Here is a 7,308-nt window from a genome sequence, read left to right as displayed (position 1 = left end):
TGTATAAATGCCGTTTCAGTTTTAAGTGGTCTAAGCTGAAGGTGTTCTGATGTAGACGATATCTCGGGCTGATAGCTAGTTTCACCTATCTTGTAAGATTCTGAAACTGATTTTATAGGGAGGCAGACCCAACTTTATAATAGCCATACTTTAACCCATTGCTGGACATTCTACGACAAGACTTAATGCCTTGTTATTGCCGTCTTAGCGACCTGTGATCGTTATCTGTGTTTCTGATACAAGCGCAACTTGTCAAGTCGTAGCTAGTTGAACCATTGATGACCTCAAGTCGGAGGTATATGTGAATTATCGGGATATGTGATCATTATGACGTCATAACAAATTGTACTATGTCAAGAATCCGAATATGTACACGTTTTATGCCACCACAAATAACATAATGCCGGTCATAGTTATCCGTCATGGTATTTTTTCGACCATACCGATATTCATTGCATTTCTTGACCATGATTTCGGAAATATGTTATTTCCAGTAACGTTCGTAGCTTTGTACTATGTCTCGTATGCTGCGACACGGCCAATCACGATTTCAACGCTTGCTCAGTCGAAACTCAAATTCCCGATGATAAATTAACTGTTAGTGCCAAGGAGCATATTATTTCAGTACTCGAAAAAATCGTATTTTACCACTTGACTCGAATCTTTAAAATTAATACTCAATTCAGATTCGAGTTCTCGGATCATTGTGCCAAGCCCTACTTATCGTCGATAGGTTGCTGCTATTTTCTACTTGCTGCATGTTTAAAACAGGAGGTGAGCAGATCATCAGAATTACGCATGCGAAAGCATTTCCGTCTACAAACTGTTACGTAGCAGCGGTATCAAATTCATGTAAGACATTGTCGTGTACTGGAAATTAGTACAGAATTGTGGAGTCCGGAATAATGGAATCTGATTATACTGACCACTGTAACAATATCCATCACAATACTTCGATAATGCTGAGTAAGATTTAAGAAGTAAATGTTATATTATAGGCGTCACATTCGATAGTGTTTACTTACCCGCTACATATATATCGTTCGCTCAATCTCCAAAAGCTACACGAGCAGCAATGATGGGAAGCGTCACCCAAGCTTGAGTCTATGTTACCAGATGTAGGCCTATACGCCTTGCGTTGTATACATTCACGTCATTACTCTGTCAATAGCACGTTTGCTGAATGTGGTATTCGCATTTCGTGAAATGCTGACGAACCAACTTTGGTACAGCGCCCATGTGCTACAAATGTAGACATAGTCAATCCGGATATATCTATACCGTGTTTGCGATTCATGCGTTTCGAGCAGATGACAGGAATATCAATCCTTAAAATCGCAAATGAATATTCTCGAGTTCTAATTTTTCTCGATCCCAATTTAGACTATGTTCTGGTAGGTCTTATATGCAGCAGTCGAGGATACAAGTTATTCACTCGACTATATTTACATCAAGATAGCAATTAGTCGATAGCTGTATTGTAGATTGTTGTAATCGCATATAAATATTAAATGCGTATCGCACATAGTTACTTCGGTTCTGTTTTAATCATGCGTTCTGGTCAGTCAGCATGATCATCATTTCAAACGAGCTTGGCTTGCTATTAATATTATCGTTCTAAATGTCTAGTAACTTTCATCACCGATAACGTACTGATACGCGATGGTCTATAATCACTATATGTTACAAAGTATTTGCAAGATTTATCAAGTGTCTACAATAGGAGCATAGTGAATTGAGTACTTCAGGTAAAGTTACACAACCCCCGGAATCGATTTCGCTCGTACGGTGTTGATCGTGTAACTTTCTAACGCATATCAATAAGAGTAATGCACAATTCGGACAGTCCAAACCAGGGTTCACCAACCTTTTAGAAACAAAGACCTATACTTCATGGGCGCTAAATAACGCGAAGGGCTACCTGTTTCTCCATTTGTTAACCAGTGTCCGATTTAATTCCTTCACTTTGAGGTTCAGGGTTTTGCTCCTTACCAAGAAATAATATCTGTTTCTTGGATTCCTACCAGCGTCACCGAGTTCAGTTGCTTAGCCGCACTGGGCGCTGAAGCGCTAATCTCCGCGTCGAGACTGATGGATATTTAACTAGATTCCCATATGGAGAACGCGGGGGCGAAGACAAGCAACGCCCCCGATAGAAAGTTGCATTCGCATGCCCTTCGGGGTTGACTGACCCATGATCAATTGAAGTTCACATGGAATAATTCTCCAGTTCAGTCCTCAAAAATCCCATTCGAACATTTTATAGTGCCATCAAGGGTGACTCCTTTGGTCTTTATAGCCGACCTGAGGTCAGCGGACGCTGCGCATGTGACACCTGATCTTAACTATTTACCCTAATAATTTCATTCAATGGTTTCAATTTTCCTGGATTTGTTTAGCATGTCCTAAAAATCGCGTTATCGAATTCAGTTATGTTAGGAAGTATTGTCAATCTTTTGACCAAAGAGCGACAAACGGTTTTCATAACCTTTGGGCTGAACACTCGAGTGTTGACGAAATTTATTTTAGTCATCATATAGGAGTGTGTCGAATTAGGTAAATGGGAAAGCATACTGCGCATGAATATATTTTATGGTTATGTCATGAACAATCAGTGTTCGTTCATGTCCATCCGCGACAAGGGGGCGAAAATATTTCGAATGTATAGCGAACGAATTAGGTCAATAATATAGCTACTTGGATATATATATCATATGCTGCGACTCGCATTTGCACCGCGGTATTCGGATTGCATACAAATTTGTTTTCGGGATATGAATATAGAAAATTTCCGCCTGCAAGCGGCGATCAATTTCAGCTAGTGTTACATCGTCGGCTATCTTCTGGGGGTTCTTCGTGTAATATATGATTTGTGTGTCCTGGCTCGGAGATGGCGGGCGTCAAAATGACTTACCGTATATTTGACAAGTGATGTGAGGCGTATATTAACATTTTTCGACAGGCTGTTCAGTATACTGGACCAGAGTTGGATCAATTACAATATTTTAATTCAATTTCAATTACAGTTACAATACTTCCTTGCATGTTTAAATTACAATTACAATTACTGTTAAACAAGTAATAATTACAATTATAATTACAATTATAATTACTTTGAAACAGGTAATTGATTCAGTAAACAGGTGTTCTTTGACAACCGTGGTGACGTAATTAGCAACAATTTCAAGCTATTCATGTTTCATTCCTGATATGTAGATTACCCTTCAATTAAAAAAAAACTCGAACGTATTCGAACTATTCCTAATCATGAGTACTGAAAACTACAAGCACAGAAAAGAGTTTCAAGCGACTGTTAAGAGCCAAAGGTTTGAGCGACTAACAGCGAATAAGCTACAGGACAGTCCATGAAATGTAATCAAACGATTAGGCTACTCAGAGCTGAGTCAGGATAATGAAATGTAATTGGTAAGGCGTCAGCGATAAGGATGATACCGATAAGGTGCGTAAAATTAAAATGAATGCAAAAGTAAAGAACCTCCTGATAACTAAGAATTACAATATTTTGGTTCGCATTTACATTTTCACTTGCTCGGAAACTGTTGGATTGCATTATATGAACATTAGGGTGCAAAAAGTTTCTGGACCTAGTAAATTTGGCCAAGATTGGAGGTAAGATTGGGATAACATCTCTACTAATGCGTGATCAAGTTTGAGGAAGTCTTAATTGATTGGAAACTTATTTTTGTTTGGCTATTGGTGCTAACCCTATTGGTGCAAAAAGATTAATAAAATTTGGACCGTGGTGTAGGAAATGGTTCAGCACAGGTTTCAGAAGAGTTTATTTGCTGTTCAACCATTTTTGATATATTAGGTTTCTCTAACTTTTTTAGACACGCCGCCCTTTATGACAGTGAATATTTCGTGCCCCCCTTATCGTCATATCACACAATGAAACCAGAAAGTTAACAATCCTTACATATAGTTTGATGGTATGGAAGGTTATGAATGACTCTTGATGAGAGTATTCTCCAATTCGAAATTCAGACTATACACCGAGCAATATAACCATAAAACGGAGGTGAATCGGGCCAAGCGCGGAAAATATTTCAGTTCACTGGAGCGTCGTGCACCGTCCAGATGCTTTCACGCCGCCCAATGGGGCACGCCGCTAGTTTGAGAATCACTGGTTTAGCCTATATTGCAATTCACAAAGTTTTCTGTTGCTACTGAAGTATGGGAAACAGTTTAGCGTGACTGAATTATTAAGTTATAACGCAGCACGCATAGAACACCGATGTAAATAGGCTAATCATTACATGTGGTGACAGTTTACTACAGTGTGGGGATGACTCGAGTCATTTTTGTAAAGTAACTTGACTTCACTTGAATCGGCAGAAATGTGGATTGACTCGTGACTTGGAGCCAAATTCACGAGCCAATTTCAAGTTATCAAGTAATCGGTGTCGATAAAAAACACTGTATCTTACATATGTTCGCGCGTGAGAGCTACCAATCATTCAACGATGTTTTATTGAAATTGAAGTCGTAAATAGTTTATATAGTCCTCAACCATTCGCGCAGGCTCAAATTGTATCATATCAATTTGCAAAATGGTAATGTATTGCATCTTATCAATTCGTTTCTCTATTCTCCATTTTGGTTGGTTACTATAAACTGAGGCTGTGCAATTACTTTAATAATTTATTAGTTTTACTTTTACGTGAGCGATAGAGTGCCTTACTTGCGTGTATATTTAACTCTATATTCGTTCATGGATTCAAAATCAATGACCACTCAATCTGTATATCAGACAGCTAGCAAAATACAATGACGTAACCATGCCTCGAAAAGGCAATTTGACTTGAATTGTGACTTGACTCGTGACATGACTTGACTCGACTTGACTCGAGTCATCTCCGAAAATCGACTGACTCGACTTGACTCAAATCACCTTCGAAAATCGATTGACTTGACTTGACTCGGGTCAAAATGTGCAATGACTCGAAATGACTCCAAGGTAGTGACTTGATCCCAACACTGGTTTACTAAGGCCTTAAGGCCCCTCGTCGTCATCCTGGTTCCTACCGGATTTTCACTGGTGCGACGAATAAATGATTGATTAATTCATTATTTTATGTTGTGTTTGTCAGGTTTCCATGAAAATGTAATTGAGATTGTAATTGAGCAAAATTTTGATCAAATTACAATTGCAATTACCCCAAATAAAAATGCTTCAATTACAATTACAAGTACAATTACATGAAAAAATGTAATTTATTACATTCAACTAAATTACAAATTACATTTGATCCAACTCTGTACTGGACCGCGATTGTTTAACACGGATGAGTCGTTATTTATTCTAAGATAACTCGATCTGCATTAGTTTCTAAACTGTAACAATCGATTTACATGGATAGCTATTATGAATACGCATACATAAGACCATGTACAACCTATTATATCAATGTATATCCTGCTTGAAATGCAGATTGTACACGGAAAAACGTTTCCCGCAAAATTGAATTTGTAATGATGTTCCGTGAATGAACGCCTCGAATATCAACCATTTTATATTCCGTTCCAGACGTCATAAAACCAATTACAGTTATCTTCTATGACTTGTTGTTGGTCATACTATTCTATGAAAGTCCTTATATCGAAGATTACCACGTAGAAGATGTTTCAAATTGACGTGAAAGAAAGCAATACCTTATTACGTGAAAATCATGGCTGCGTAAGTTCATCCGACTCGTTGCGGTTTCAAACAGATGTACAATTGCTTTGGGCAATCGCAAATTGTACATATGGTTGGCCATTATCCTGGCATATTCATCAATGTCCCTATCATGGAGCTTAGTTTTGTATAAAAAAAAGCCGACGCCAGCCCTAACACTGCGCAAATAATAGGTGATTGAAGCGCTTTCGTTTCCATGCACATCCATTGGGCGAATTTACATCGATGTATATTCATGAGGAGTTGCCAGACCTGATCCATGGTCGATCCGCCTAGCCTATACCCTAAAACGCAGTTTTAAGAAATCAGCAAATCAAAAACTCAAAAATACTAATTTGTCGACTCACAATAATTCAATCATCGAAATATGATTGTTTTGAGGTGTCTGGTTACTGTGAGTGTGAGTCTCAATCTGGGAGCTAGGTGAACTTTAAGTGAGGGAGAGGGAGAGTGAGAGTGAGAAACTGAATGATAACTAATGGGGCCGGCCGATATTCTATAATACAATGAAAATGGATTTAGTAGTTTTGTCAGCATCCTAGATGAAAGTTGGTAATAGTTCCTATTCTGTATTAAAAGAAGATTTTAACTCGTAATGTTATTCCTCAGTAACTCGACTTGCCTGAGTGATTCATGAAAAATGTTTTGTGCCTGGCTCCGTACTGATATTTGAACCCGCCATTTTTGTGATGATTGCTGACGCCTGGCCACAAAGACACACGTGTTTGCCATTATTATTACGAATGTCCGCTAGGAGTTGAACGAGACCTGCGCTACTGTGACCAATCAAATATAATTAATCATAAATTGATTATCAATATCACTTTAACAGCTTCATTGTTAATCAAAATTTACTATTGACTAACAAGAAACGCTCATGTTACCTCGACTCAAGAGTTCAATTGTTCAAATCTCCTCCTCATTCGCGTAACTTTTGCAAATTCCAAACGTGAGGTAACCAACAATACGAATGCAATAAAGTGGCGAGATAGCGCACTGGTATAATCCGCGGCTGCAACACCAATGGATGCGGGTTCGAGTCCGACCGAGGTCGACTTCCGAATTCCGATATCTAAGAGTTGGAGGTTTACCTAGGCTCCTCCTCGCCACCTCATCCGCGTCAGCGGTGTCTTACAAAAGCCTAGAGGAGGGCCGTGCTATAAGTCCGGCAGCTACGGAAAATAAGAAAATATCGGCATGGTGTAAATGACCATAGTAGTCGAAAACACCATGAATACCCCAAAAACAAACAAACACTCGAATGCAATAAAATGGCATATTATTATTAGTGCGTGAATAAATTCATTTGTTCATAAAATCAGGTTAATCTTCTCGGTAAGATGAGGTAATGTATGTCTATTTGTGCAGTCAATAATGAGCCGCAATCAAAGACTCAAAATGTCGCATGACGCTAGGGAGTCACAGTTTGGCCACCCCTGGTATATATGCATGTTACACAAGCAACTTAGGAGATTATTATTGCTGAGTGGTCACTGCACGTTCCAATGACTTCATTAATAGATCAGACATACTTACATCATTTGTGGTTCCTCACCGTAACATTGGGAAATGGCTGTACGTCATGGACTTATTGACAACAATATTATTGA

The sequence above is a fragment of the Botryllus schlosseri genome, chromosome 3 (assembly GCF_051294905.1).
Source record: "Botryllus schlosseri isolate E-star chromosome 3, Bs_hap1, whole genome shotgun sequence".
In the NCBI taxonomy this organism is placed as follows: domain Eukaryota; kingdom Metazoa; phylum Chordata; class Ascidiacea; order Stolidobranchia; family Styelidae; genus Botryllus; species Botryllus schlosseri.
Note: the sequence above shows the minus strand (reverse complement) of the source record.